Genomic DNA, 21,348 nt, shown 5'->3' on the forward strand with positions numbered 1-21,348 from the left:
AAAAAAAAAAAAAAAAAAAAAACAAACACAAAAAACAAAAAAAAACAACAACAACAACAACAACAACAAACTGATTTTCTTTCCGCAAAAGTTGAAGCATGGGCGAAGCACCTATTACAGCCTCCCGGGGGAAAGGCAGCCCGTTGCCAGCCAGTTTTTCTGTCACCTCCTGGCGGGCGACCTCTCCTCGGAGGGCTGGGGCTGCAGGGCTGGGGGGGCTGCAGGGCTGGGGTGGCTGCAGGGCTGAGATGGTAGGGCTGGGGTGCAGCAGGGCTGGGGCGGCTGCAGGGCTGGGGTTGGCAGGGCTGGGGTGCAGCAGGGCTGGGGCGGCTGCAGGGCTGGGGTGTCTGCAGGGCTGGGGAGGCAGGGCTGGGGTGCCGGCAGGGCTGGGGTGGCTGCGGGCAGCTCCGGTCGCTGTCCAGGGCGCGCAGAGGCGGCAGCGGGAGGCGGCGGGGAGCCGACAGCAGGGCAGCCGCGGGGGCACGGCCGGACGGTTCCCAAATGAGGGACACGGACACGAGGCGGGTCACGGAATTGTGGCGCGGTGCCTGAGCCCCAGGGGCGCGGGGTCCCGGCCGGGGCAGGAGCCGAGCCGGAGCCCGGGGCACCTTCCCCGCCCCGCGGGGGCCGAGCCGCGAGGGAGGGCGGGCGGAGGGGAGCGGGGCGCCGAGGGCGGGCGGGAGGGAAGCTGGCGGCGGCAGCGCTGCCCGGGGCCGGGCGGGCGGCGCTCAGGTGAGGGAAGGGCCGGCGGTGACAAGGGGCGGTGGGGCTGCCCCGGGGCCCTGCGGCCGCCGCCCGTGCCCGGCCGGGAGCAGGGGCTGCCCGGGGCGGCATGCCCAGCCGCCGAGCATGAGCAGCCAGCGCCGCTCCGCCAGGGCGCAGCTCCGGAGGTCGCTGAGCGAGCAGCTGCGGGACTCCACCGCCAAAGCATGGGACTTGCTGTGGAGGAATGTCCGGGAGCGGCGGCTCGCAGGTCAGTCCCCGCCGATGCCTGCCAGGGGACCCGCTCCGGGGGCACGTCTGGGGGGCACCATCCCCGCCGGAGCCAGGAGAGCCCCGGGCGGGACGGGAGCTGCCGGCAGGACGGCGGGCGGCGGGTCGGGCTGCGGGCAGAGCGGGGGGCCGGCAGAGCGGGGGGCAGGCGGGTCCAGCCCCTCAGCCCCTGCAGGGGACACCTGCCCGGGGCCGGGGGCAGCGCGGGGCTCTCACACCTGCAGTCGGGCTCTCCACGCCGCTCCGGCACCTTCTGAGCATCTCCGAAATGAAGAGGCTTGGCTTTGCCCCTGGGAAGCAGCCTCACCTGCTTCTCTGATCAGTTCTCTGAGTCTAACCAACCAGGTTGGTTCATCATAGGATTTGCGTGTGAGAAGTACCGCAACTCCCAAAGAAAAATGATCTGTTTCATTTCAGGCGTTTCTATAGCTTCAGGTCACCTACCTGCTCTGCAAAACCGGCCTCCTGCAGCTTCTCCATCCCCAGGTGGGGACCAGAAGGACACAGGGGGTCGGGTCTCACTCAGAGCACTGCTATTGCAGCAGCACAGGTGCTTTATGCACACAAGCATCCATCCAGTGTGTATTTGTAAAATACTCTGTGAATTAGAAGATCTAGAGGGTATGTGCAAATGCAAAGTAGAGTTCTTATACTAGAAAACAATATATCAAGATTTATGAGCAGGATCATGGATAATGAAGTCTAATTTGTAAAGATGGATTCCTCTGTCACATCCTACAGCATTGTTAGGAGTTTGGTGACCTTGCCTAGGGCACTGTGACATGCTGGCATTGTATAATACAGAGGTAAATGAGGCAGGTTTTCAGACTATGTCTTCAGCACATTAGTTCTTATGTACATACAATTAAAGTAATAGATAAAAATTGCATGGTAGTTTTTTTAAAAATTAATCTAAACTGGGTAGCTTCAATAATGAATTACTAAAACGACTAATTTTATAATATTATGGTTAACCAAAATACTAAACTTTTAATGTTTTAATTTACTTTTAATTCCTTTATTCCTATATTGATAGCAGATGCCAGCAGACATTCAGCCAGGATACTGTTGGCTATTTTTTTCTTTTTTGGTCAAAGACAACTATTGCTTGATTGAGCAAAGAACCTGGGCAGGCTGCCATGGTACTGTAGCCAACTTCTTAAAGCAAGTGGGTATTAAAATCGATGGAGTCAAAACTTTTTATTTAAGGTGGATAGAATGCTAATGTCTTGGGTTTATGCACTGCTATAATTTAAGTGTTATTCATAATACTCTGGTGAGACGCTGATACACTTTCCCTTTAATTAAATTACTTATCTGACAACATAATGAAATGTGTACAAATATTTGTTGATGCCAGATATGTTCTCTTGTTCTGTTGCTTTTCTGTCTCTGGCACTTTTGTGCTTGTTTTTATATTTGTTTGTCGTGTTCACCTGCATAGCTGCAGTGTATATTCCTTGGCCTCTTTTTCCAGCTTTTGTTAATGAGAAGGCAGGAAATTTAAGCCAATCTAAATGTGTCAACTATTTGCTGGTTGCCAGCCCAGCGTCTTCTCCATCACAATAGATCCAATCCCAGTCAGGTAGATAGTTGTACAAGTTCCGTCTTTTTCCTCAAAGTTGGCATTGTAGTTCAGCTCTGACTGGTCCTCAGAGCAGCAGTGTGACTGGTAACTCATGTTAAAGAGCAATGACCAAAACAAAATGCAGTTTTTAACCATCAATGTGCTCTAATATTCCATCTATCAAGCCAAATAAAAACTTGTGTTTAAATCCTCGCTGTGATGACAGCTTTGGAGGCACTTACATAATTACTCTTTTAGTCTGCTTTAGTATTTTATCCATTTGTTAAGGATGAGGAGAGCAGTTGTCCAAGATACACCTGTAAAAAAAGCAAGCACATTTTTGTAATTCATAAAACGATATAATTATTTGAGTTGGATGAGGTGTTGGGAATTCTCTGGTCTAGTCTCCAGCTCAGAGCAGGATCAGCACTGGGAGCAGGGCAAGTTACTCAGGGCTTTCCCCAGTGCTCCTTGGGAAGAGTTTCTGCCCTGATGTCCTGTGCTGGAGCAGAGGGCAGCAGGACACTTTTGGGCAGCAGGGGTGTGAGCTGGAGAAAGGAGATTAATCCTGGCTAGAGCAAGGAGAGAGCTGCTCCCAAATAGGCAGAGAGCATGGCTGGGTTGCTGTGGAAAGTAGATTGTGCATAAAAAGATGCTACAGTGTGCTCCTTCCTTCCCTCCCTCACCCTTCACAGCAGAGGTGATGAGCAGCAGCTTGGCTCCTGGCATGCTCCTGGACAGGGCTGCTCTGTACTGTCTCTTGTTCAGGACAGATCCATGGTGCCCAGCAGCTCTTAGTCACTTCTTCTGATTCACTGACTGGGATTTGTTTTTTAAACAATGAGTGTATCCTCTACAGTGCCAAAAATTGCACCCTTAGGGGGTTTTTTAGGCTTTTTGCAATTTTTTTTTGCACTGTTTCCACTATACTTATGGCTTAATTTGGAATTCACATTCTGAATGGGAAATGTACCAGAATTTTAACTCCCTGTGGGGACCTATTCCCCTGAAAAGTTTAATAAAATACTATTGGTTTAATGTAATCCTGAACTACTTTGTCATTATTGAAAACTATTGTTTAAGGAATTTGACTTAGGTATTTAACAGATCCTCCAATAGTGATTACCTAAAGTAATTCTGAGATCCCTGCTCAAATGATGGTCACCTGTTACAGTAAAACACAACAATTTACAGTTTTTACATTCCTTGTGTGTAGGGAAAAATTCCACCTTCTATCTGGCATTCTTTCAGCTACTATACACTAAAATAAAATAAAATTAAAATTTAGTTTTTAAATTCAGTTCTTTGAAGTCAGGAAACACGAGAGGTAAGGACCCCTGTTGCTGTATTGCACAGCCCCCCTCACAGGGTAGAATTGTCATGACTGACATGACTGACATGATTGACTGACATGATCACCTCACCCTTTTTGTTGCTCAGAATTTTTCAGCCTCATTTACTGCAGAAATTGATGATCCCCGTTGCTGAATCTCTTAACTTAGAGCCTGTTGTACTGCAGCTTTCTGAAATACTGGACTAAGCACAGAATTACAAATTCCCTCAGGTGTTCATGAGCCTGGTGCTTAGGAGCACTGTGTCATACCATTAATGTTTTAGCTATTCCTAGAAGCTGCAAGGTTACATTGTTTCCATTTTACAGATAGAAACAAGAGGCAAAATGAGGCAGAACCCGAGGAATATCAGCTCTTGTGAGTTAGAACTTGAATTATCTACTTTAGTATTCAAATTATGACTCTCAGTAGCTGCTGTTGCACAACATTTTGTGGAAACCAGCGTTTGGGGTCTAACTGTACTGCACCCAGGGAATGAATAACTTGCAGTTTCTGGTGGTCTGTCAGATTTTGTTTCAAGTGACTTGGTGTAGAGAAGAATGGAAAGTGCTGTGCCACAGGGGCACCATTTACTTGTCACAGTCTCAGAAACCTGGGGGTTTTTCTGTCTCCCACCTGCAAAAGCTTCATCAGGGCTGATACATGGCCATTGCCCATCATCAGAGGGATCCTTAGAGACTGCATGTGGAGATGGAGATGAGACTTTGTCTTATGTGTAGTAGAAAGAGAGCTGAGTTAGAATTAAGCAGGTGACTTTAATTCTGAGACTTACTAAAGTTTGCAAAATCCATTTTGTTACCCAGCATTCTTCTGCTAAAAGAAAGCTTTGCCTCTGGTGTCTGAAGTTTAGCTTTTAGCTGTTATTTAGCAATCTACACAGATTGCTACCAGGATTTCTGCTCTGTAAGGCTGCCTCCACTGTGTCTGCAGCACAGATACACCCTCAGTCTTTTTGACAAATCTCTTCTCACCTGAGCTTCATGTCCCACAATCCTTTGTATGTCCTGTGTTCTCAAAGAGATTAAATCCCTACTTGATCCTCTCTAGCTCTTCTGGTACAGTTCCTCTTATCTATCCATTGACATCCTCTCTACTGCCTGCTGTGACAGCCCTATTAGACAGGACACCCTTGAGCACTGTCCCAGCTCATACTCAGCTACAGAGCTCTCCACAAGCAACTGCCTGGGGTGGTTTTGGGGACCAATTTCAGATGCTCCCACTCTTTTTGGCTTGGCTATGCTTTGGGTAAAAAAAAATTTGGGATCAAGTTTTCCACCACAACTCCAGTGGTTTGCTCAGACTGACATTTCAAACTGTTTTAACTTGTCCAATTTTGGACAGATTTTTCAGGCACCAGTGTTAAACTGACTCTTGAACTTCCCCTGTGAGGTTGCAGGGTTTTATTCGAAAGGATGAAGCACTTAATGTCTCATATCAAGCAGAATGAAAATATATGGTGTATGGACAACATACCATGGACTAATTTTTTCATAGAAATTGATTACCTGAAGCTCCAAAACTGAAACAAGAATGAGGCAGGCTTGTGAGTAAAAGAAAATCTCAGTCTAAAGAAGCCCAAATTTAGACCTTTAAATAGAAAGTTTTAGACGTTTTACTCTTAGGTGTCCTTAACTGTTCAGGAGGACCCTATAAATTGATTAGCAGTGACAAATGTGACTGATATGCATTTATATCAGATAAAATGAACATTATCTGATGTAGGTACAAAATGGAGAATAATTTGTCCAGCAGAAAGTAACTGCCACATTCAGCATGTGGCAAAGATGACAAGGCAATGCACCTGCTCCTTTCAAAAGTAATTTGTGGTCATTTTGTGGGTTATTGGGGTTTTATTGGGTGAAAATGAACAACCTGAAGTTTGTAATTGCACCTCTGACAGCATGGTGCTCCTTGGCACCTGCTGATCTGGTAATCCTGGGAAAAATTCAATTTTTCAAAAAAATGAAAAGTGGGTCTTAAAAAACTAAAACTAGTGCTCACAACCAGAACTATGTGAATTTTAGCACAGTTTTCTGTCATGCCTGTATTGAGACAAGGGCAGCTATATTTCTGCAGCCTAATTAAAGAACCATCAAATCTACAGCTTTCTCACAGTTTTTAGTTTTCATTTAAAATGAAGAATTTTCAAGAACTTGTTTTTCAAGTTTTTACTCAGCAAAGCTGAAGTTTATTTTAGAGTGAAGTCACTGGAAACCCCAAAGGAAATACATGTACCAGGCTCCCAGCTCCTCCAAGAACCCCTGAGGACCAAAGGCAGGTGTCCCAGTATGGGGCCAACCTTGAGTCTGCTGCATCCTGGTATTATTACATTACTGAAATTTATTCTCAATTAAGATTTTTGTGCAAATATAGCAGATTAATCTACTTTAAAACAATTCATGAAACAAGTGGATTTTTTTATAGAAAATCATTTTGCAAGCTCAATTTTCATTAAGGAGTGTGGGAGATGGATATGTGAAAAACGCAGTATTTAGTGGGTATACTTTTATGTTCTATTTTAAAGTCATGCACATAACATTTTTAGAAAGGAAAGTAGAGATGTTGCAGTCTGTGTCCCCACCAGTGCACTGGAGAGTACAAGATACTGATTCTCATGTATTTTGATAAGATGTATATGTGTAAATTCCTCCCTAACCCAGCCCCATCAATGGGAAAAGACTGTCCTTTGTCAAGGAGAAAAGCTATGAAAGACATTCTTTATTCATGATGGAGTGCTTTAGGGAAGAAAGAAAGTGACTTATGAGTGATTCATTTGGCCAGGCATGCCAGGAAATTTTCTGCTCTCAGTCCTAAAGAAAGTATAGTAGCCAGAAAAGTAGTCATTGATGTCATAAATTAAATTAATTGTGCCATACATTCTCTATGAATGTGAGGAGGGGTTTTAGATTAGTTTAATTAAAGTATGAAGAGGCTTTTCTTTGCACCTATGTTTTGTGGGTTATGTCAGTATCCTGTAAGTTCCATCTCCTTCTCCAAATACTCCTTGAAGGCCAGTGGTTTGAATCTGGAAAGGGGGCAGTGGTAGCAAAATACCACCATTGTTAGTTCTGCTGCTGCCAGGCTCTCATGACCCTCAGCAACAAGAAGTTAATTCCAGAAGTACAATTACAAAAAATACCAATATGCTTGACCTGCCAAGTATTTCTGTATCAGCATGAGACTGTGAAGGGGGAGTGATGGAGGACTCCCCACTGTCTCAAAGTCCAGAGAAAGATGTATTTTTCTCATTCCCATGGCTCTGCTGCAATTTGCCATGTAAGATTTGGAGTGATCATGGAGAAGTAGCACAGGTTCCTAAGGTGACAGAAGCATTCATCTTCCAGCTTTACATTTAATACATAGATTTTGTATTTGAATGGGTACTGCTTCCATCAGAGAGAGTTGTATCAGGGATTATTTTCCTAAAAGAAATTTGATTTTGAATACTTAATTTCCTGACAGTAAGAGATACAAATCTCAGCTGATAAAATGGGCAATCAGTGCTGGCCATAGAACTAGATACCACTTAAATCAGTCAGTTTCTGTTTGATAGCTTTAAAAAATATTCTTGACAGGTCTCCCTCTTTCTGGGGCTTGGCTGTTCACAGATTTCATTGACACATTAATCTTTAGAAAATACACTTTTTTCCTAGGAAGTTATGATAGCAGTCCTTTTTATAGTAGTTTTTTAGTTGGTTTGGGTTTGTTTGGTTTGGGTTTTGGTTTCTTGGTTTTTTATTGTGTTTTGGGTTTTTTTTTCTACTGGCTTTCTGTGGTTCCTGGATTATTCACAAGGTTCTTTCAGTTCTCAGTAAACAAATATTTCTCCTTTTTTCTCTGCACATATACACGGCCTCAGCTCATTCCACCTGCAGATGCTTCTACATGACAAGAAGAAGGCTAATACCTTGTCAGTGTTCCACACTGTAACTTTATGGAGTATTCCTGTAAGCATTGTACTTATCCTGATGTTTGCAGACCAAATATTGGAAACAATTCCTACTACTATTTTTCCAGAAGTAGTAAATATAACACAATACTGTTTAAGTTCCTGTACATTTAGATAGATGTGTTTATTGGTGTTTGTATTTTTCTAAGATATATGGGAGCTTATATAGACTGATAAAAATGCTTAATGTATTTGTCTAACATTAAACAGTGATGATGATTTTCCATTCCAAGATTGTTTCTTTATATCAGTCATGGCATATTAAATAATGTATCTTCTCAGTTATTTCCTACTAAGTGTTTTTGTATTTATTCATATGATTGTAATCCTATAGGCTGCTTCCATATCCCCATGCATAAAGTGACTTTATTTATAATAATACCGATGCCATAACATTTATATGGAACATTTATATCCACAATAAACTTTTAGCTGTGTAGTGAACATCAATAGTCTGTTGGTGGCTGGCCAGCAAATTCTGAAACATGTGAAATTTCTGGACTCAGGAAGGCAGTGGGGACTGGACTCCCATTCTTCTGCTTTCCCAGCTACAGTAGAATGTGGTGTTCAGTTTCAGGAATCATGAAGTCCCAATTCTGAATTTTGTCTTTTTGCCTTTTGCGTTAATGAAAAAAAACCCTTCAAAACGTCTCATATTGTCATATTTCTAGGGATTATGAGAACTTAGATGACTAAACAATTTGATTTTGTGGAATACTTGCCAGACACTGGCCTTGTTTCACAGCAGTGCTTTGACTCACATTTGTCTTCTTATATTTTGTACTTCTTGGATTTCTTGAGAGACAGATGTTCTGTCTTGCTCTTCCTTATTTTGTTAGTTTTTCTGTTATACCATGGCCAAATCTTGTGCTGCTATATATCATAACTCCTTTATAAATCATCTCCTTGAGTAACAATTTGAGAAACCCAGCTTTCACTTCTACTTAAGCACATTTGCATAGCAAATTTAAAAAGAAAATGTGAACTTCAGAGTCTGAAAAGCCAAGAAAAAAACCTCATTTTGTAAAATGACAGTTTCAGGCTAACCCCATGATTTTAAGGAAGTGATGTCTGTGATTCTTGAAAATTTGGGGTTGGGAATATTATTTTCAATTAAGTAAGAGTTTGTGATATTTTCTTTTGATTATTACAGGCTTAAAAATATGACAGTGTAGAAGGTTCCTTGACTGACATTAGAGCATTCACGAGAAGAGTGCAATTCTGTACCTCCTTTGTACATCCCGTTTACAGTTTAAAAAGGAGAATATTTTGAGAATTGGACCAACCTGATGCACCTTGTACTGCAAATAAGTAAAGGCTGAATGGAGGCAGATATGTGTGCAGCAAACTGCTATGCTCCAAGAAGGGATGAAGAACACCCAGAATTCATGGCACTTGGTTCCATGAAACACCAGACTTCAACAATCAATTTAATTACTTTACAAAGCAATCCATTTCATGTGAAACACTCTGCCTGTCATTCCAGTAGAGGGCAGTAATTTACATACAGAAATGCCAATTAGGTTGGGTGCACATCGGGCGTCACCCAGTATTAGACACAGCAGCTGGTTTTATTAAGGTAGTGCAATATTCAAGGCATTTTCTGGCCTCAAGGACAGACTGCCACCCAGGGGCCTTATTTCCTGAGCTTTTGCATCAGGACACCTAGCAATGCAGAAGTAGAACAAAATTTATGAGAATTAAAGAATAAGATGTTTACAGCTAGCATGGTAATCAGAACCAAACATACTCTGCTGTATATAAACACCAGAGTGAATTGCATTTCAATGGATCATTTCATAGAGACACTGATTCATTTCTTTGTTGCTGTCGAACAGTAAGTATATAGAAAAGATTTTCTCTAAAACCTTTTTTACAGAAATCAGATCCAGTAAGATGCTGTATTACAGTGGAAGAGGAGGCACTGGGACTTATAAATGTTTCTTCTTTAAGCTGTGAGAATTTGAATCATAAAATATTTGAAAATACTATGACTTAAAATTTATACTTAGTAAAAAGTTGTTTGAACCGTAGGTATTTCTTTAGCAGCAAGATAACTTCAAAATGGCTTGCTTAATTTTATGAATACTTCACAAATTTTACTTGCCACAGATGTAAAACAATGTGGGGATAATTAATTTCTTCTGTTGCCCGAGTATTGCTAAATGAATGGCACAGGTGCTTTGATAGACCAAGGAATGTTTTCTGGCGAGGACTGGTTTTCCAGGCCATGATGATGCAGAAGGGCACTGAACCTTCACAGGTCATTTAATACAGAGGCACTTTAAAAGACAGCCACAAAACTGGATTATTGGTTTTGTTATAAGAAAGAATTTACAGGGATATTGCCTCAGAACAGTAGCATAGTTCAAATGTACCTTAGATCATATGTAGATCCATCTGAATTTGAGCAAAAATTAGTTTGAAATGTCTTTGTATACAGTCTTCTGTTGCTGCAGTTTATGAAGAAATGTAGGGTAGCTGCCAGCTCCAGAAAAGGACAGCTCAAGAGGATGGTGAAAGATGTAAGTCAAAACCAAAGTTAGAAATGTAACTTCTCTCAGTCAAAGTACCAAAAAATGACACATAGTATTACAAAACAGGGTTCCTAAAGATTTAGGGACCTCCTATATTGGTTCATAGCTTGGGCTTCTCTAAAGTGTGTTGTATGCTTCTGTAAATTTGTGTTGGATTCATTGCATGAAGGAGTGAGCACCCAAGCCTTTGTCCCAACCTTTAGATTATTTTGGATATGCCTCTCATTCTTCTGCTAAATACACCTCTTTTTTCCCATCCCTGTCCCCCTCATCCTGATCTGAATGGCATGCTTCTCCATGGTGTATCCAGAAAAATGCTGTTGTAAATTATTTGAGACTGGGTCGTTTATGTGTCAGATGGCTGCTGAAATGATATGTGAATGGCATCTCACGGTCTTGCTCATTTTAAGAGGTGTCTTTAACATAAGCACAGATTTTTATTGAAATAAATCAATTTTACAAGGAGATTTCAGACACTGGATTTATATAAGAAAGAAACTTTTTATTTATTACATTAGAAAGACCACAGCTGGGAATGCACCCATTAATAGACACAAACAGATGGATTCTGACAAGCCTGTGAACTATTCACACTCTTTTTTAGCAAATATTTTGCTACAATCCTAAATTGCAAATGTTACTTCAGAAACAAATATGTAACCATCTATCTCAAGGCACAAAATTAAAGAGTCGTGAGTAACATTAGAATATTGTAATTTCATTATGTATATGATACTCATTTGAAATTTAGGAAGTAGTGTTTAAAAACACTCCCAAAAAACTTGCCTTGGTTCAATAAATGTTTTAAATTATAGATAAAGTCATAGAATCATTTAGACTAGAAAAGACCTTTAAGATCATCAAGTCCAAGCATTAACCCAGCACTGCCAAGTCCACCACTAAACCATGTCCCTCAGTGCCACATCAACATGTCTTTTTAATACCTCTAGGGATGGTGACTCCACTACTTTTCTGGGCAGCCTCATGCCTAACAACCCTGTTGGTGAAGAAATTTTTCCTAATATCCAATCTAAAACTCCCTAGTGTAATTTGAGGCTGTTCCTCTTGTCGTATCACTTGGGAGAAGAATCCATCTTGTTACACCCTCCTTTCAGGTAGTTGTAGAGAGTGGTAAGTTCTCCCCTGAGCCTCCTTTTCTCCAGGCTAAACACCCCCAGCTCCCTTAGATGCTCCTCGTAGGATTTGTGCACCAGACCCTTCCCCAGCTCCATTTCCCTTCTCTGGACATGCTCCAGCCCCTCAATGTCCTTCTTGTAGTGAGGGGCCAAGAACTGAACACAGGATTTGAGGTTTGGCCTCACCAGTGCTGAGCACAGGGGGACAATCCCTGCCCTGGTCCTGCTGGCCACACTATTGCTGACAAAGGCCAGGATGCTGGACTGGCTCACATCCTGCTGCTGTTGACCAGCACCCCCAGGTCCTTTTTTACGGCCAGATTTTCCAGCCATTGCCCCAGCCAGTAGTGCTGCATGAGGCTGTTGTGACCCAAGTGCAAGAACAGTGCACTTCCCCTCATTGAACCTTATACAACTGGCCTCAGCCCTTTGATCCAGCCTGTCCAGATCTCTCTGCAGAGCCTTCCTGCCCTCCAGCAGACCAACATTCTCACTTGACTTGGCCTCATCTGCAAACTGACTCAATCCCATTGTGCAGATTGTCAATAAAGATATTAAACAGGACTGGCCCCAATACTAAACCCTGGAGAGCACCACTGATGACCAGCCACCAGCTGGATGTAACTCCATTCTGCACCACTCTCTGGGACCAGACATCTAGCCAGTTTTTTATCCAACAAAGAGTGCACTTGTCCAAGCCACAAGCAGCCAGTGTCTCCAGAAGAATGCTGTGAGAAAAGGTGTGAAAGGCTTTGCTAAAGTCCAGGTACACAGCATACACAGCCTTTCCCTCATCCGCTAAGTGGGTCACCTTGTTACAGAAGGAGATCAGGCTCCTCAAGCAGAACTTGCCTTTCATAAACCCATGCTGGCTGGGCCTGATTCCCTGGTTATCCTGCACATGCCACATGGCAGCACTCAAGATGGTCCACTCCTTGACCTTCCCTGACACTGAGATCAGGCTGACAGGCTGAACAGGTAGTTCCCTGGATCCTCCTTCTGACCATTCTGTTGAATGAATGGTAGTGTGTTCCTGCCAGAGCTGTCTGGGCAGCTGTGCCAGCCGTGCTTGGCTTTCTGCCAGTGGATACCACTGCTCCCTGGTCGGGCTGGCACTGCCTCAGCACCCTTCCTGCAAACTGCTGTGCCACACCCTGGTCACCAGTGCTCCCTAAGGGCTTATTTTATGTGCATGGCCCCCAGCCAGCTGCTGTATGCTAGACGTGGGCTCTGGAGGCTCAAGGCTCCTCATTTCAGTTACACTGAGTTAAATCCTTTGCTCCCGGTCACAAGGGATAGGGTTGCCTGTATAGATGTGGTGAAGTGAGGATTTTCAGTGAAGGCCAGCCCTACTTCCATTTGTGGAAGTCACCATCTGAGAGAAGGTAAATGCTCATCTTCGCAATAGCTCACTAAACAAAGTAGCGCAAATTAATTATACAATATAGGCAGCTGCTAGAAAAGTTGGTAGTTAAAGAAAAACGATGGGTGCTGAACTGCTGGGTAACAGTATAACTAGTGACTCAGACCATGTACTTGTAAATAAAACCAATGTGTAGCACACATTTCTCTCCAATTGTTAAACATTAATTTGTAGACTTAAAGTTTTATTCAACATCACTATATTTTTGATATCATAGAAAGGTAAAAATGACAACTGATTCCTCTTTTCTGCATTTATTAAATGCAGAAAATTTATTATTAAATTTATTACTTCATTTAATTTTACCATATCTTCTCTTACTTTTCTCAGTTGAGAATTTTCAAATCCCATGACAGCATTGAGCCCACCAGCTTCCTTTGAATAAACTGGGAAATCGTGTTACCAAAAAGACACAGTGAAAATTCAAAATGTCAGTAATTACCCTTAATGTGCATAACCAAGCATACATACATTGTGCCTCTATGTGAATTTCTGCCACATGGTGAGGGGTTTGGGACTTGCCCAGTTTCTTTCCTGGGGAGAAACTTTTACAGTTTCATTACTGGCTAAAGATTTGGATCATTTATTTTCCCGACAGTCGCTTTAAGAAAAATAACTTCTCTAAAATCAGCAGAAGCATTCTGAATTCTGATATAAGGATGGTTTTTATCATCCTGACTTGACCCACTCCATCACTCCCGAACATAAAGAAGCATTAGTCCGCAGAGAATCAGAAACATAGTTTTATATCAGCTTGGCAGATGAGTATTTTGGAAATCACATTTGTGCTCTCTTTCTATCCCTAACAGCTCTGAGTGCTTTTGTTTCAGAACAAAACTGATAATTTGATTATGGTCTGAATTCAGCAGAGCACTTAAATGTAGTATAAATTTAAATTATTAAATGTTTGAGTCATGTGGACGGACTAGTCTGTTTTGTTATATTTAACTTCTAAGCCAGCAGATTCTTTTTAAAAATATTATCTATTAAATCAGCATGGTTGGATGTGTGAGTTCATCAGAAAGAGGAAGGTACCAGTGATGCCTTGAGAGGCTACCTATAATAGAGGCTAGACAATGTTAAAGGAACAAAGTTTATTTATTAAAAGGCTTTCAAAGGATACACCTTGGGAAGTACAAGACCCTGGCCAAAGCTACACCCAAGATGGACAACAGGTCACACATTTTCACACTTTTGTAAGTTTTGATCTATTTACATTTTGGGGTTAATTGTCCAATTAAAGCTTCAGGTTATGAAGTCCCATCCTCCCAGATTTCTCTCCTCAATTCGCCAGTGTTTGTACTTTTTGGGCCTGAAGCTGCAATTTTGGTTTGGAAGAGGATTGTTTTGTCTAACTACACTGTGAAGAGAACTTGCTAACACTTTATATGAAGTTCAGAGTTATATACTAATGCAGTACAGAATCTGGAAAATATGAAAGTTAAAACTTAAGACATCACCAGAATATCCGTATTTCCAGCATAGAATAAAACAGAAGATACTATACCTAATCTGATTCACGTAGAGGACAAATACATTTCAGAATCTGGGTTAGACAAGACACCACCAAATAAAATTGACTCTGAAACATCTGGTTTGTTTTATTAAAAAGCATAAACATGCATAATTACTAAATAGTCTAAGCTGTTTCTTTGGAAGGCACCCTTAAAAACAAGGACAGCAGGACAAGTGTTTACAAAGCCAAGGCATATACATTAATCGTGGTGTGGCAACATTTTAAAAAAACTATCAAATTCAGAGGGATTATAAAACAGCTGGGATGAATTGTAGGTAGGAACTGTTTTAAATCTCTGGATTCTAGGTCACAATAGAGGCTGTAACACAGGGCACTCACTCGCTCCTTTGTGTTGCTTTCTCTTAAGGGAGAATCATTACTTGTAGAGGGCTGGAACCATTATCTCTTCTTTTATGGAAAGCATCGGTGCAATCGTTAAGGATCTTGAAACTGGGAAGAAGTTTATTGCTGTGACAGATCGGGCAACATATGGAAGGAACTAAGATGTTCTCCAGAGACAGATTAAGTTTTTGCCAAGGCATTTTACTGAAATTCTGGAAAATAAACAGGTCATTAATTGACTCCAGATTTAGCTACTGCAAATCGTACAAAGATGTTGCAAACCAGATGCTTTCCCCTATTTGTTTTTACAACCCCTTCTATTTATAGGTGCCCTTATTTGATTACTTACTTCTTTAATAGAGGGTATTGTTTTACACCGGAAGTCTCATCTCAGTTTTGCCAGTAGATACCTGACTAAAACATACATGTTCACAGAATTGCAGGGATGAAACATTCAGCAATAACCTAAGTAGGAAATAATCAGCAGGAAGAAGTTAACATTTAATTATTCCCTGGGTTTCTTAGCACATAACAGTTTCCAGCTATTCTCTATGCAGACCCTACTAGTGAAATAGTAGAGGCAAAGACTCCTATCCCAAGGACAGACAGCATCCTTAGACTTGTCTTGCCAATGAAGATGTGCATACAATCCATGTTGGCATTTCTCTGGCTTCCCAAGTTGTGTGACAGAGCCACTGATGTACCTGTCAGCCCTGTGGGAGCATAGCTTCAGCTTGAACTCCAGATTAAGGTTGGATCCCAAAATGGGAATGTAGCAGCCGAGTCAACTAAGCTGTACCAACTGACAGAAATACTTGAGAAAAGAAATATTCTTTCCTTTTCCACTTAGGCTTCTTTTAGTCTTCAGAATGCAGGCTCTATTTTATGCTCTATCCACACAATCTTGATTCATGTTATAAATAACATACTAAGTGAAAAGCATTTGCCCTGACTTGAAAGCAGCAAAGTCTAGTGGGGATGCCTTCTAAAAGGATTGAGCTAGTCACACCAGGTCCTTTATAGTCAAGTCAGAAATAGGTACCTCTGAAAGCCAGTCCTGTCATCCCAAAATAGATGTGTGAGACAAGGGGAATGAATTGCCCTATGGTGGTGCTTATTTCTTGCCATAATCCTAGCCAAGTGACAGCACCAAAGACCTGCTTGCAGTGACAGACTGGGAAAATCCATCTCTTCAGCTGCCACCTAAGTGCCTTTCATATGGAAATCAGTGAGCCACTAGCAAGCAGAAGCTTAATTTTAGAGATTGCTGCTCATAACACCTCTGCCTTCATTTTAAGGTACCTGCTCAAGTCAGCAAAGCAGGAGATGGAGCTGATGAGGCACCTGAGACTTCAGTGGCCCTTGTACATGCACTTAAAGGTACATGTTCTGACAGTAACCTGTCAGTGTACCTGAACCTTGCATAAATGTATTTCTTAATTTCCAGTTTATTCTGGGGAGGCAGATTACACATCTTTAGAAGACATTCTGAATTCATTGTAATAAAAACTGCATTATTTTGCTTGTGAACCCTAACAGGCTTAGCTAAACAACAGGGACAGCAGCCATGCAGAATTCATAATGCATGTTTTAAAGTGCATTTTGAACTTCACTTTTCAAACTAGTAGGTAGTTATTTGATGTATGAATATTTATTTTACTGTGTCCTCAGTCAGCACAAAAGTCCATCAGACTCAGGTACCTTGTTTTCCACAACAGCTGCTAGTGAATGTCTAGGAAAGAGTATAACAACATGACAAGTTTATGGTATGACCTCTTAGCTTCCAGGTTTCAGAAAATAGTTCTTTGCTGATGTTGTTAACACAGCTGCCAATTAGGAGCAAAGTGAATGGGAGGTTTATGATGTGACTGTGCACTTCCTAGCTGAGCTACACCTAAGCTTGGGAGACTGACTGTTTCCTGTTTGAAATGTTCTGCACACATGTAATCCCTCACATTACAATTGCTATTTTTAAAAGTTATTTTCATGTCATTCCCAGGTGTCATGGTCAGAGTTGCCTCCATGTCAGTAGTCTGAGCAAAGTGAAGTGACACTAATCTGAGCGAAGTGGGAACAAAGTTTATTTTTAAAGCAATAGAGGCTGGCCAGTAGTTTGAAAACAAAACATTCAGAACTCCATTTGGTTTTAATTTATCATGCAACCTATTATGTTTGGTAACATATTAGGAACCAGTGAGTATATTATTTGTCATAAGCTCCCTAGGACGTAAAAGGAAAAAAAATAAAGACTGAAATACATGAATCTCTGCATCATTCTTTTGCAATCCAAGAAGAGAGTACATACAAAGTACTTTAAAGCCAATTCCAGTGTCAGCTACGTATATGCAAATCCTGAGGACTTACAGGGTATACAATGAATTCTGGCTTGAAGTAAAAGAATTTCCAGCAGCATGGTCTGGAAACTTCTTTTAGGACCCAGTTTTGCCTTAATTTCATGTCCTTATAGCTAAGAACAGCACTCACCTGTCAAAGTGTGATGGAACAAGAGGCAAAAAATAAAAATCGGTAAACATAAACAGGACCAACCTTCACAGGTCAGGTGCAATTTCAGTTTTGCAATATTTTCTTGCCCAACTTGAGATACTTCAAAGAGGTCTTATGTCCAGACCTCCAGAGGAAACCAACCTTCCCAGAAAGTCAGAGCTTTTCAAGTGTCATGGAAAATAGACCCAAGATGAGTGGTTCCTTTTGAAGGTTTTGGCCAAGGAATTTTTCCAGTAAAACTACATTCCATAAACATGGAGCAACACCTTAAGTAGACAACAACAAATGAGGAACACCGTGAGGTGGATTTGAAACAGGGCTGTATACTCAGACAGTGGAACAGGGAGAAAGCCTGTGAGAAGGATGTGATAGGATGCCAGGATAAACATGAGGGCAGACAGCAATATTTTCATCACTCTGTAATTGAGAGAGTAAAAAGAAATTCACAGCCGGAATGGAACTTATCAACCAACTCTCTTGGTGTGCCTATTTTGAGCACAGAGGGAATCAACAGAGGAAGAGTCTTGGTAAGTGGCTGCTGGAGGAGGGTGTGCAAGGGAGTGTGTGAGCCAGAGGGAGGAGAAGGGAAGTACACCTGTATTGGGGACTGGAGGAGAAGGAAGGAATGTTTGCTGGAAAACAGTTCACCTTGCCTGCGTTGCTGCAGGTTCTAGGCTTTTTCTGGCCCTTCCTGTACACTGGAAGCATTCTCCAAAGGCAGGCTATGGGGAAAAAGGGCTGCAGGCTGCCTGCCTTTTTTCAGAAGGAGCAGCAGAGTAGCTGGAAAGGGAGCTTCGGAAGCCCTTTCCTCTCTTTGCTCCTGCTGTTTGGTGAGTTTCCACTCTGTAAAAAAAACCAACCTCCTTCAGCTTTATCCAGTGAGACACATCAGCTCTGTGGTGTGTATTTAGCACAGTGCAAAATGTGAGTGAAAAGAAGTATGCAAGAAATACAGTCTAAAAATGAAATGTTTAAATTATGCATAGAGCAGTTGGTTGCTAGAAGACAAAAAAACCTGTCCAGGGACTTGTCCAGTTCATAAATATCAATATTGTAAACTGTACCATTATGGTTTTCTTGTGGAAGTTCTGCCAGGAGTTATTGTGGGGATTTGTTTGGGCTTTTTGTTTTTTGTTAATTAAATATATATATATATGGAACTCATACTCCTAAATTTTATGATATGAAGAAAGAAAGTATTTGAGATTAAAAGCTATAGGCATCATGCTTTCTGCTCCAAACAGGCAGGGCTATACAGAGCACTTGCTTTGGATTGTGCTAAATTCTAGCTTTGGGTAAGGAATAAGTGATCTGTGCATGTCTCATATTACCCTGGCTTCTTTATTTGTGAGGCTGCTAATGAGACACCAGTGCCTGCCACAAGGCTTAATTCAGTTTGCTTCATTCAGGAGATGGCAGAGGCAGAACAGGTCACCAGCCTCTGCAGAGGACATCCCAAGAGGAACAGTTGCCACCCCACTGTAACTTAAACTTCCCCCATGCATCAGCCAAAGCTCCAGGTTTCCTGGGTCTTCAGAAAGAGTAACCAGCAAAGAGATGGCTTTGCTGGACCTTGTGGCTGTCCTGGTGGTGGTGGCTTGGGGACTGTAGAATAAAAAAAGAGGAATTCCAACTGTCAGTGAGCAAAATACTTCATATGTATCCTACTAAGTACTTTCTTGCATGCAAGGGTGCAGTCCAGCCCTGGAGTCCAGACTCAGCTTATTGATTAGTGCACATTGCTCTGAAGAGCCACATGTACCGCCCTTGTTACACAGCATTGATAAGATCTGATAACATGCATTTAATAACACATTGGGAAATCTCTGGCATTCTGCAAGTTTAGGCAATAAGTGTCTCATCTGAAGGAATCCACTACAGGTGTAAGACTATTTTAAAGAGTATTTATTTTCTCCTTTATTCATGTAGTTACATTGCAGTACATTTTGGCCTGCCTCTAGTGGACTGATATTGCTGGTAAGGAAAATTAATCTTCCTACAAAATTGTATTTCCTTTTTTTTTCATATAGGTACCAAAATAGTTAAGAAAGGCAAAGATTACTGTTACCAGTCAGGAAACTAGTGTACAGAGACAGATTATACAACTTCCCTGAAGTCTTCCAGCAAGTCACTGCCAGCCAGCCCTGTGCCCTAACCATCATATCTGTCTGCCTTACTGGGCCAGAGACTGAAATCATGCAACAAGTATTCATTGATTTCAAGGAGCCTGGAGAATTTCATGTTTCCATATACCAGTCCCCTGCTGCTGTACTTTAAATAGTGTTGCCAAGAATTTTTCTGTTCTGCCTTGTTGCTTTTTAAAAACTTTTACGAAATCTAACTTTGGCATTGGCTCTCTAGCATAGAGAGAGGGGAAAAAACTTATGTCAAAACAAGATCAAAACCTGAATATTTCATCTCTTGCCCATTTGATCATGAGAGTACTGGAGTTCTGTTGAAAAGTAAATAAATATCAAAGCCCTTACCTGAAGTCTGCAATGGCATGAACCTTCAGCTCAGATAGGAATGTTTATCTGTAAGTGAGTGACACCAGCAGTAGGGCTCTGTGGGGATTTACAATGTATTTGGATAACTGTAAGGAAGTAAGTTTATCTAAACACTTCCTTATGTTATCAGTGTGTTATCCAAACACTTTGTTAGTGAGAATAGGATGTGTGAAATTAGGGTGTGTGTAAGCCCACCACTACTTAAATATATTTACAGAGTTCCTGTGGGTTTAGTTTGAGGAACTTGTGTATAGATTCAGCAGATGGAGTTGCACTAAGGGTATGGAAACTACTTTTAGCTCACTTCTGTCATAATAGTCTCCAAATACTTTAGCAGAGGAGGTCTGCCACCTGAAATGTCTTCCTCTCTTTTGAACTCTATTACCCAACTGTTGTGCTTTTTCCTTAATTTACAGTTGAGAACCACTGTCTTTAGGGACTTTACACAGTGTGGGATACTGGCTATTCCTGGCTTGTGAAGAGTTCAGCTAAGGCCAGTGGAGTCTCTATTCATATGCTGGTGTGGTTTGACTGAGGAAAAACGTTTGAAAACTGAACAGGAGTGAGACCATAATGCCTAAATTAGCAGTCAGGCACTGGATGAAGCAACTGATCCCTTCCAATGATCTCACCAACCATCCAGGAGCTCCTGGTCCCTTCTAAGCCTCTGGGAGGACAGAAGGGACAGAGAGGTCACATCCCCTGTGCCTGACATTGTGGCCAACAGACCAGCAGCTTACACTTCACCAGCAAATGTGACAGGAGGGCACAGAGAGGCTGTGCCCAGGGAAATACTGTCATTTCTCAGGCTGCAGCCACAGACCACAGGAGCAGTTATTTTGATTATTTATGCACTAGCAGTGCTGTTAGGACCCCACATTTACATAAGCCGTGGGGTGGTACATCTGGTTAGCTCAGGTGAGAATGCAAACTGGCCACTCCAGCTCAGAACACGCCCAGTGGAGTGGCCACAGGTCAGACCAACTCCGTATCATGTGTTGGCCACTGGGCAGATGCAGCTGTTTGCAGAAAAATATAATGCTGGGATAGGCATATGGTGATTTTGTACATGTTGTGTATCCTACCTGCATTCACATGGTTCAAGGAGGTCCTGAGCCACGAGCTGAATTTTTCTGCTAAATGGCCCTTGCTGAATTTTTATTCCAGAGATTTTATCCTTTTTTGAATTCTGCTAACTTCTGTAAATCACAGTATCCTCTAACAATGACTTCCAGGGGTTAGCTGTGCATATATGGAGAACTATTTATGTTCATTCATTTTGAACCTACCCCCACTTATTGTTCCCAGCTTTATCCACTGTGAAAAAAGACCTCATAATCACCAAATGGTGGGCAGGCATTTGTAATAGCAAAACCATGTTTGTTAGTTTGCACTCAATTACTTTTCCAAAAAGTTTTAAAACTACTTTGCTTTTTTTTTTTCCTACTAAGCACTTGTATTGGATTTTAATAAACCTATCCAAGATCTGTTTCCTTAGTGATAACGGCTCTATTAAATCTC

General features: G+C 41.9%; 1 protein-coding gene across 1 annotated transcript in view; it reads left to right on the top strand.

The window, feature by feature from the left end:
* The first annotated feature begins 882 nt into the window (after nucleotides 1-882).
* STARD13 (StAR related lipid transfer domain containing 13) overlaps nucleotides 883-21,348 on the top strand; it is a 140,250-nt gene continuing 119,784 nt past the window's right edge. Inside the window, exon 1 of the mRNA XM_083855871.1 lies at nucleotides 883-973. The gene's annotated coding sequence lies outside the window, so the exon portion shown is untranslated. The remainder of the gene's footprint in view (nucleotides 974-21,348) is intronic.

Source organism: Zosterops lateralis (assembly GCF_965231275.1).
Source record: "Zosterops lateralis genome assembly, chromosome: 2".
NCBI classification, from domain to species: Eukaryota; Metazoa; Chordata; class Aves; order Passeriformes; family Zosteropidae; genus Zosterops; species Zosterops lateralis.